The sequence below is a fragment of the Rhinoraja longicauda genome, chromosome 6 (assembly GCF_053455715.1).
Source record: "Rhinoraja longicauda isolate Sanriku21f chromosome 6, sRhiLon1.1, whole genome shotgun sequence".
NCBI classification, from domain to species: Eukaryota; Metazoa; Chordata; class Chondrichthyes; order Rajiformes; family Arhynchobatidae; genus Rhinoraja; species Rhinoraja longicauda.
Window position 1 is genome coordinate 30235760 of NC_135958.1, and position 11448 is coordinate 30247207.

Here is an 11448-nt window from a genome sequence, read left to right on the forward strand (position 1 = left end):
GCACCCTATGTCGAGGCTACTGTTTGGGGGCCTATAGATAACTCCCATTAGGGTCTTTTTACCCTTACAATTTCTCATTTCTATCCATACTGATTCAACATCTCCTGATTCTATGTCACCCCTTGCAAGGGAATGAATATCATTCCTTACCATCAGAGCAACCCCACCCCCTCTGCCCACCTGTCTGTCTTTTCTATACGTTGTGTACCCCTGAATATTCAGTTCCCAGCCCTGGTCCTCTTGTAGCCATGTCTCAGTGATCCCTACAACATCATACTTGCCCATGACTAACTGAGCCTCAAGCTCATCCACTTTATTTTTTATACTACGCGCATTTAAGTACAACACTTTAACTTCTGTATTTACCTCCCCTCTCACATCGTTCACAATTGGCCCTGCCCTTAATTTCTTTTCCGCTCTAGAACTTCTGTTCCCATTCTTCCGAGAGTCTTTTGCAATATCTCCTGTATTCCCTTTTACCTCATCTTCATATTCACAATTTGTTAACCCCTCCCCCCCACTACTTAGTTTAAAGCCACAGGTGTCACACTAGCAAACCTGCCTGCCAGAATGTTTGTTCCCCTGCTGTTAATACATAGCACGCAAATGCACATACATAATACACATACTCACACAGATACTACATACATCATCATCCATATAAACACAACCATCAAATACACCTCAGATTTCATATCCACACCCATCACACATATGCGCAATAACACACACAATAATAAACACACACATAGCACACATCCAAGCACACACCACACAAATGTCATGTACATGTGGTATTTGTGTATACATATGGTTGCATGTTTACATATGACTGCATAAATACCACACACACAGAAATGGACATAAATATAAATACATTATGCACACACATACATAAGCAAATACACACACAATACACACATCTAAATAAATACCATACATGCAAATGTGCATGTGGACACACACAAGCACACGCATGCATACATACACACACACATACACCCACACGAACAAATACTGCCTTGTTGAGAGCCAACAATACTCATACCTATTTTATTCTGTTGGTCAGGAGGGAGACTTATTCCAGAATCATTAATGAAAGCTGAAAAAGAAAGCTCCCGTAGTCTCTAATTATGTCAGGATGTTACAAACGGTTTCCTGCCAATGAAGGACATTTGAAATCAATTGCTGAAGATAGACACAAAGTGCTGGAGTAACTCGGCGGATCAGGCAGCAACCCTAGAGAAAAGGAATAGGTGATGCTTTATTTCCAGACCCTTCGTCAGACTATTGATGAAGGGTCTCAACCTGAAATGTCACCTATTGTTTCTCTGTAGATGCTGCCTGACCCGCTGAGTTACTCCAGCACTTTGTGTCTACCTTCGGTGTAAACCAGCATCTGCAATTCTTTCCTACCGACCCTAGACCTATTCCTGGACCTGGACCTAACAGTTGCACAAACCCATTCAGAGGACTGATTTGTAAAACATGTTAACACCTCAGGAACCTGGATAAGAAGGCTAGCCAGAGTGCTGAGATGCAAACTGGTTTCCCTTATTGGCTGTGGGAATTTATCATGTAATGTGTTTGCGCTATTTTGAACCGTAGTCCAAACACATTTCATGATAAATTCCTACACAGCAGCAATTTCTCACAATGCTGTCTGTGATGAATGGATATGTTGCAATGACACAGGTTGTAGGCCAGTGCACTCAATTAAAACGTAACGGGACAGAGGGTGACTTTCTTGACATTTAAATTGTGATGCTAATGTTAACAATAAGAAATAACGGGAAAGCATGAATTTGCACTGTTATCCTTTTTTATCCATACAAGCAAAAAGGTATTGCTAAGAAACGAAGCCTACTTCTAACTGCAACGTGAATTTATTCAGAATAAGGCAATAACTCTGGCTTTGTAAAGCAAGTTTTATAAACAAAATTGCTGCCTGAATGAATCTGGACATATGTAACCCACATTAACAAGTCCCACAGAGGAAGATATTAGAGAGTTCGATAATACTTTGGCTTTGGGCTTGGTTTTCTTAGTTGAGCGCATATCCTGGAGTTATAGCACAAGTACTTTGTGTTTTAATTGTAATTTATAGATCTCCACAGAATAATTTCCTTGTGTTTTTTCACACGACCATGCATCTTCTGTTCAAAGTGATGGTCCGTGATGATTAATGACATTTATTTTGTTTTACACATGAACAAGAGTTAAATCTATCATGAAGAGACTATTGCAAGCGTGGAATGCCATGGCATATTTAACTCTTAGGCAAGCATGAAACTAAACGACACAGCCTCTTGATCCTGGACATATAGATCTAATCCCAGAAGCAAGGTGTTGTACAGTTCATTCGCGATCTGTGCATTTAAAGATCATGACAAAAGCTTAGAATAATACTTCAATACGTGTCTGACTGAATTTTTCTGACAGTCACGTCAAGGGTGTTTATTTGTCATATGCATTGGTTATGAACCGGAACAAAGACATTCTGACTTGCTGCAGCTTTTACAGGAACACAAAAGCAATAACAATAACAATATTCCAAGTAAACAAGACCATAATAGTACAAAACCCAAAGTGTGTAGAGCAACCATAGTACTGCAAAGTCTGCAGGGCTTTGATGTGGAGGTAGGGTTGGCGTTAGGGTTGTGCAAGATAGTTTGAGGGCAATTATTCCTCTTGGTAAAACTCAGACAAAGGGTTACACATTTGCTGCAAAGTCTTTATGTCACAGGAGCAGGTATGCATCCGCAAAGAGCGCAGAATATGGGAATTGCCAACTCAAGGGGGCGCAGCAGTAGAGTTGCTGCTTTACAGTGCATGCAGGGCCGGAGACCCAGGTTCGATCCCGACTACGGGTGCTGGCTGTGCGGAGTTTGTACGTTCTCCCCGTGACCTGAGTGGGTTTAGTCAGAGATCTTCCGTTTCCTCACACACTCCAAAGATGTACAGGTTTGTAGGTTAATTAGTATAAGTGTAAATTGTTCCTGGTGTGTGTAAGATAGTGTTAATGTTCGGGGGTCGCTGGTCGTTGCTGACTCGAAGGGCCTGTTTCCACATTGTATCTCTAAACTAAACTAAACTAAAGGGATGGTTACAGTGAAACAGATTATTTGCATGGATTCTAGCAAAGTACATACAGAAGAAAAGAACAGAATGCTGCCAGGTGTGGTGGGGTAGACCAATGTGCTAGAGGAGTTTCAGAGGATTTTAGATAGGCACGTGGATCCATAGGGAATGGTGGGATATGGAACTTGTGCAGGCTGGGGAGATTAGTTTATCTTGGCATCGTGTTTCGGCACAGATGTTGCAGGTTGAAGGGTCTGTTCCTATATTGCACAGTTCTATGTTCCATGTTAATAAAAAAACTCCTTGATAGAGTTGGTGAAGTGGAAAATAGTACATGAGAACTGACATGGACTAATTGGGTCAAGCAAACAAAAAAACAGAAAATGCTGGAAATACAAGGCAGCATTTTTTAACCTGAGATATTAATTGGGTCTCTTTCTACAGATACTGCCTGACATGCTGAGTGTTTCTTGCATTTGGTGTTTGTTTCAGATTTCCTGCATCTGCAGTTTTTTGATTTTTATTTACCTTGGGATAAATAGAGTGTTTTGGTACTATTATTGTAAGTTCATAAGTTCACAAGTTATAGGAGAAGAATTAGGTCATTCAGTCCATCGTCTACTCTGCTATTCAATCGGCTGATCTATCTTTCCATCTGAATCATCCCATTCTGCCTTCTCCCTATAACCTTTAACACCCTTACTAATCAAGAATCTGTCAACCCATGCCTTAAAAATACACAATGGCAACAAATTCCACAGATTCACCACCTTCTGACTAAAAAAATTCTTCCTCATCTCCTTTCTAAAGGCACGTCCTTTTATTCTGAGACTTTGGCGTCTGGTCCTAGACTCTCCCACCAGTGGAAACATCCTCTCCACGTCCACCCTATCCAGGCTTTTCACTATTTGATAAGTTTCAATGAGGTCCCTCTGCTTCCTAAATTCCAGCGAGTACAGGTCCAGTGCCGTCAAACATTCATCTTATGCTAACCCATTAATTCTTGGGATCATTCTCGTAAATCCTATGTAGAAAATCATGGGGGGAATAGATCGGATAGACGCACAGAGTCTCTTGCCCAGAGTAGGGGAATCAAGAACCCGAGGACGTCGGTTTTAGGTGAGGGGGGAAATATTTAATAGGAACCTGAGGGGAAACTTTTTCACACAAAGGGTGGTGGGTGTATGTAACGAGCTGCTGGTGCAGGTAGTTGAGGTAGGTACTACCACAACAGTTAAGTATTTAGATAGATACATGGATAGGACACGTTAAGAGGGTTATGGGGCAAACGCAGGCTGATAAGACTAGTGTAGATGGGACATGTTGGTCAGTGTTGGCAAATTGGACTGAAGAGCCTGTTTCCATTGTATGATTCTATGACTGTGAACTCCTCTGGACCCTCTTCAATGCCAGCAGATCCTTCCTCAGATATGGGGCCCAAAACAGCTCACAATACGACAAATGTGGGCTGACCAGTGCCTTATAAAGCCTCAGCATTACATTCCTGTAATGTAAATGTATGTAGCCTGGTAGGTAAACAACACAACAACATCAGCCATATTAACTATTCTGCAGACATATAATCTAAATTGGTTAAAAATAGGTCTAATATTTGCAAGGAGATGCGGTATGAGAGGAGTCAATAGATGGCAGAACTGTGAGAGCAAGGAAAGCAGAGAATTTGCTGGTTAATGGCAAGATCTCATCTGCAGCTTCTTTTATTGCTATCTTTTCAGATGTTGAACCCAATTAACTGGCTGGTTTAATTTAGTTTAGAACTGCAGTATGGAGACATGCCCTTCGATCCACTGAGTCCACGCCAACCATTGATCACTCCCCCCCCCCACACCAGCTCCATGCTATTCCACCTTCTTACCCATTCCCCACACACCAGGGGCAATTTTACAAAGGGAAAATTGGTTGCCTAGCAGGGAGATCTGGACAGGAAGATCTCAGCCAGTGCGGAGGGAGAACCGGAGGACCCTTGGCTGGAAGAGGTCATAGAGTCAGAGAGTGATACAGTGTGGAAGCATGCCCTTTGGCCCAACTTGCCCACACTGGCCAACAATGTCCCAGCTACACTAGTCCCACTTGCCCGCACTTGGTCCACATCCTTCCAAACCTGTCCTATTCATGTATCTGTCTAACTGTTTCTTAAATGATGGAATAGTCCCAGCCTCAACTACCTCTTCTGGCAGCTTGTTCCATACACCCACCACCCTTTGTGTGAAAAAGTAACCCATCGGATTCCTATTAAATCTTTTCCCCATTCACCTTAAACCTATGTCCTCTGGTCCTGGATTCCCCTACTCTGGGCAAGAGATTCTGTGCATCTACCCGATCTATTCCTCTCATGATTTTGTACACCTCTCTAAGATCACCCCTCATCCTCCTGCGCTCCATGGAATAGAGACCCAGCCTACTCACCCTCTCCCTAGAGCTCACACCCTCTAGTCCTGGCAACATCCTCGTAAATCTTTTCTGAACCCTTTCAAGCTTGACAATATCTTTCCTATAACATGGTGCCCAGAACTGAACACAATATTCTAAATGCGGTCTCACCAAAGTCTAAAACAAAATCTCTGCATTTCCAAAGAATGGATTATGGACTGTAGGGAGGTAGGCCGAGTTCAAGCAAAATAGCAGGCTTGCATGATGAGCTGAGACTGGCGAATAAAGGTAGAGCACCCCTTCAGGTCCTGGCACGCTTACAGAGCTGGAAAGGTCTGATTGATCTGACCTCCCACCTTTCACAAAGCCCAGGTAACAAAGCTGACCATTGCTAAATGTAAAGGGATGTCAAGTGGCATTACCTCAGTTATGGACCAGCCTGTAGTGGGCAAGAAAGCTGCTTCCTCTTTTGGCCCACACTTGCCTCTCCCACGCACACCAACATTAAAAAGGTATCCTGAAGAGGCGATGGCATCAGATTTGCAATTTGTGAGCTCATTGATGAGGATTAAAATTGGGTAGACTTGTTGCACTATGAGGTGGAGGTGGGGTTGTGGATGGTGAATATTCTTCATACCTTTCTTAACATGGATCCCAATAATTCATTCCTACTCATCCTATCAATGTTTCCAGTATGATTCAGCTGGATTGCTAAGGTTTCCATAGTGTCTTAACGGCATAAAGTCATACATCAAGGAACAATTGCTTCAGCCCAGCATGTCTATGCCGATCATCATGTACCCATTATACTAATACCATTTACCAGCATGCAGTCATCTGTGCATTGTCAATTCAAGTGCTCAATACTTTTTAAATGTATCAGCTTCCATCCTCCCAGTCAGTCCATTCCCGATTTTAGTTCTTCCTCTGATCCACTAAATCTCTTAACCCCTTAACCCTGTGGTTTTAGATTCTCTGCCATGGGTATACTCTCACTACTCTCCACACCACTATTCATATTGTATATACATTGGACTACAAAAGGCAGAAGATATCTCTGGAAGAAGTAAAAAAGACTATCGAGGAACTTGATAAACATTTGGATAGGGGTAATCAGTGAATCTGAAAATAGGTAAAATAATTGCACCCTTCAAATTCCAAAAATACATGTCTATTGGGGCTTGGAGGAATGGGGTGTCCGTTATTGTCGATTGTCCACTATAACCAAGTAAGGGATTACTGAATAATAGAGTATCATTGTATAAGTAGTAGAAACAAAGAACTGCAGATGCTGGTTAGTGCACAAAAGGACACAAAATGCTAGAGTAACTCAGCAGGTCAAGCAGCATCGCTGGAGAACATGGATAGGTGTCAAAAACCTTCTTCGGACTCGCTCTGGAACTGTGCCTGGAATCCAGATGAGTTGAGGCGGAGTCATTGGTCGCGGCCCGCGGGTGGCTGGACTGCAGGTAAGGATTGGCGGTGGTGGTGGCGGCAGCAGGCGTGGCCTGAAAGCAGCCGAGGAAGCTGTGTGGACTGACAGTGGCGGCAGCAGGTCTGGCCTGGAAGCAGCAGGGCTGGTGGAACGGACCGGGGGTGCGTTGGCAGCCCAGCATAGTGCTGAAGGTCAGTAGGTCCATTCCACTGTAACCAAAATCCCTTATAAGGAACTTATCCCATAAGGAATCCCTTATAAAGAATTTATAATAAGGAATAATTAATAAGATCTTCAGTCTGAAGAAGGGTCTCGACCCGAAAAGTCATCCATTCTTTCCCTCCAGAGATGCTGCATGTCCTGCTGAGTTACTCCAGCATTTTGTGTCTATCTTCCCTTATAAGGAGGTCCATAATAACGAGGGTTTACTTTCGAGAATGCCAACCTTGAACTAGTGATAGCAGCATGGCCCACATTGTTGTGTTGGCCTTTGGAACTAAAATGCCGTCATGATTAAAAATATTAGTCTGGAATAAATTCTACTGATGCTTTGGAGACAAAGTTACATATTTTTAAATGTAGTATTATCGCAAACTTGGTAATTGAAACTAAGTTGAATTGAAGAAGGGTTCCGACCCGAAACGTCAACTTATCCTTTTTCCGCAGGGATGCTGCCTGACCCATTGAGTTACTGCAGCACTTTGTGTCTAACTTCGGTGTAAACCAGCATCTGCAGTTACTTTCTAAACTGATTCATCTTTCAACGTTTTCAAATGCAGCTTTAATATTCTGAGATATTAAAATTGTCTCATGTTGTAATTGGATTGAATTTAATGATTGCTTCATCAAAGATAAGATCGTGAATTTAAATTTTAAGAAAACCCTTCCAGCACTTTTATTTCAGTCTGAAGAAGGGTCTCGACCCAAAATGTCGCCCATTCCTTCTATCCAGAGATGCAGCCTGTCCCGCTGCGTTACTCCAGCATTTTGTGTCTATCTTCAATGTAAACCAGCATCTGCAGTTCCTTCCTAAACTTTTATTTCTGTTCTGTTTGATATTTTTTTTGCTGGAACTTTCTGATAGGAGATCGGAAAATAGGTGGTCTGAAGAAGGGTCTCGACCTGAAACATCACCCATTCCTTATCTCCAGAGATGTTGCCTGTCCCGCTGAGTTACTCCAACTTTTTGTGTCTATCTTACGAAAATTATCAGGTGGTTTAAAAATTAATTATACATGGAACTAAAGAGGTGAATTTACTTTGCTTGGTCTTCTTCAGCATTGCTCACTATTGGCAATGAAAAGCAGAATTCTGATTCTATGCGACAGTGGGCTTTCGTTTTGAGTCAATTTTCCTTCACTTGAAACGTTTGTGTTTGTGTTTGTTTGCTGAGGGTTTCTGGTACAGCTGAGTATGAGGATTGTGGGTGGGATACACCACCGATTTGCAAAGGCTGTGCAGCTGCTTCTAAGTTTACCCACTGATTTATTCTCTGGAGAGTTCCTCTGGAATGCCTAATCCACTGCAGACCTTAACACAGTCCCACAGGGACCTGGTGCAGCTTGTTATCATATGTTCACTGTGCTGGAGGTGAGAGGGTCAGAATGGAAGGATTTAAGCCAATCATCATCTCTCTCTGTCAAGGAACGCTTTAGGGGAAGAAGAATGAACCCACAGGGAGTTAAAGTAACAAACTCTTTTAATATTAACATTTTTTTGTTTCAAATGTTAAATCTCGCAACACTTTAAATATACGGTCTGTCTGCAAAGCACTGAGCCATTTCATTTTCTAATATTTGCATTGTAACAATAGTGTGCAGGGCTTTTTGTTTCGAAAATGGAGTTAACATTTCTTTGCTTTTAAAATAACATATAGTGGAGTATAATAGATTATAAAAATACACTGTCCAAGAATGGTTACAAAGAAACATTTCATGAAAGATCCGCCAGTTGCCAAGTTCACATTATACCGCAATATCTTGCCGTAATTATGCAATAACCTGTTTTATAAAGTTTGCAGATAAATCAATGTAGCATTTTTATTAAATGGGAGGTTTAGGTCTCTCAGCAGATTATCAATATGGTCTACACATATCTTAATGAAATCAGGTTTAAGTGATATTAACATTTAATTGAATCTGAGAACAATTTATACTGTCTCAAATATATTCATCATTGGAGTGTCAACGTTTTTGACAAATTACATTAACTGAATAATTACTTGCTGTACCTGTTGTCATATTAACTGTGTTAATCATATTGCACTCCTGCTGCTATTGTGAGAGCTATTATATATTTGGAAATATTGAGATATCCATTTTTACTCCTGTGTGTAAATATACTCAATGCCCTGTGTTTAACCATAGCATTGGGAACTTGGAGAAATGTACATCGGGCATTGAATCTAAAGCTACAGTTTTCTGACTATCAACACTTCAGCTACCTTGGCAAGGCCACCAGCCTAATCGAGGACTAGTCTCACCCCACTCACTCTCTCTTCTCTAGATTGGCCAACATCCTCACTTCCAAATACGGGACGAGGTGACATCACCGCCCCGCGCCCCACGAGACCTCACCCAGCCAGTGGCCACGTGCTCCCGCTCCACCAATGGTGGCCGCCCGGGCCAGGAGGCGGGTTGCTAAGCAACCTCTGTTAGGCGGCACCCGGGCCTCTGGGCCTACACTGTCCGGAGATAGACACAAAATGCTGGAGTAACTCAGCATCCCAGGAGAGAAGGAATGGGTGACGTTTCGGGTCGAGACCCATCCTCAGACTGAAGAAGGGTCGAGACCTGAAACGTCACCCATCTTCTGCTGGACCTCCATGAGGCGGGCGGCTGGGGACTTTGCCATGGACGACGAGGGTGACAAAAGTATCCACAAACTGAAGAAGAAGGCGAAGAAGAGGAAGGGCCGAGGATTTGGCTCCGAGGAAGGTGCTCGATCCAGGTTGTGAGAAGACTATGACTCCGTGGAGCAAGATGGCGGCGAGCCAGGCCCTCAACGCTCGGTGGAGGGGTGGATCCTGTTTGTGACTTGCGTCCATGAGTAAGCCACTGAGGAGGACATTCACGACAAGTTTGCCGAGTACAGTGAGTTTAAGAACCTGCACCTCAACCTGGACCGGCGCACCGGCTACCTCAAGGGCTACGCTCTGGTGGAGTATGAGACCTAGGCTACAAGGAGGCGCAGGTGGCCATGGGGGGTTTGAACGGATCAGAGCTGGCTGAGCAGCCCATCTCCGTGGACTGGGGCTTCGTCAGGGGCCCCCCGAGGACCAAGAGGTGGAGTGGCCGCAGGAGAAGCCAGAGCCCAGACCAGAGGCATCACTGAGCCGGGACGGGGTACAGAGCGACCAGTGGGACGGAGCGGCCCGCACAGCGCCGGGGACCGAGACGTGCCCGCAGATCGCCGTGCCTAAACTGAGCCCTGTGTTACAGGGGCCATCTAATCTGTCTAGACTGTCGTGGGGCTGGGGAGAGGGTGGGGAGGGAAGGGTAAGGTTGGCTTGTGCAAAACAACACTCAGAAATAAAATATTTTAGTTAAAAAAAAATCTTCAGTCTGAAGAAGGGTCTCGACCCGAAATGTCACCCATTCCTTCTCTCCCAAGATGCTGCCTGCCCCGCTGAGTTACTCCAGCATTTTATGTCTACCTTCGATTTTAACCAGTATCTGCAGTTTTTTTCCTACACTGTCAGGGCCAACAGCGTCAGGGCCTACAGCTCCCCCCAAGCCTAATACGGGACAAGGGCGGTCCCGTACAGGACAAACCAATTTAGTCCAAAATACGGGATGTCCTGGCTAATACAGAACAGTTGGCAACCCTCCTCTTCTCCCCTCTCCTATCAGGCAAGAGATACAGAAGTGTGAAAATGCATACCTCCAGATTCAGGGGTGGTTTCTTCCCAGCTCAGGCAACTGAACCATCCTACCACAACTAGAGAGTGGTCCTGAGCTACCATCTACCTCATTGGAGACCCTCGGACTATCTTTAATCGGAGGTTACTGGACTTCATCTTGCACTAAATGTTATTCCCTTTATCCCGTATCTGTTCACTGTGGATGCCTTGATTGTAAACATGTATCGCCTTTCCTCTGGCTGGTAGCAGGCAATAAAAAAGCTTTTGACTGTACCTCAGTACTCGTGGCAATAAACTGAACTAAACTTTTGGTGGGAACCAGAATCATTCGAACCTGTGGTAACCAGCTTTGGGCCCGAGTTTGGTAATAAGCGGACATCAGCACTGTATCCTCCAGAAATCTATGAAGTCATTTGATTAACAGTCTTTCAATTTCACCCAGCTTTTAAAGTTCAGCAGATATTTAGAAGCCTCCGTATTTGACTTCCTCTGTTGGGAGTTAGTTGATCCCATCTAGATAATAATTACAGGATTACAATGAGTCTTAGCAATTCTGAGCTGAGGAATGGAAAAATCAGCTAAGATTCCATTTACACATCCAGTCCCCCCCCCCAGAGTGAGGTCAGGGCTGAATGAGTCAACCAGACTGTGGGATTTCCTGCACAGGCTCTCTCTTCGC

General features: G+C 43.7%; 1 pseudogene; it reads left to right on the forward strand.

The window, feature by feature from the left end:
* Positions 1–9712: 9712 nt before the first annotated feature.
* On the forward strand, positions 9713–10240 carry LOC144594707 (RNA-binding protein 8A pseudogene; annotated as a pseudogene).
* Positions 10241–11448: the final 1208 nt, after the last annotated feature.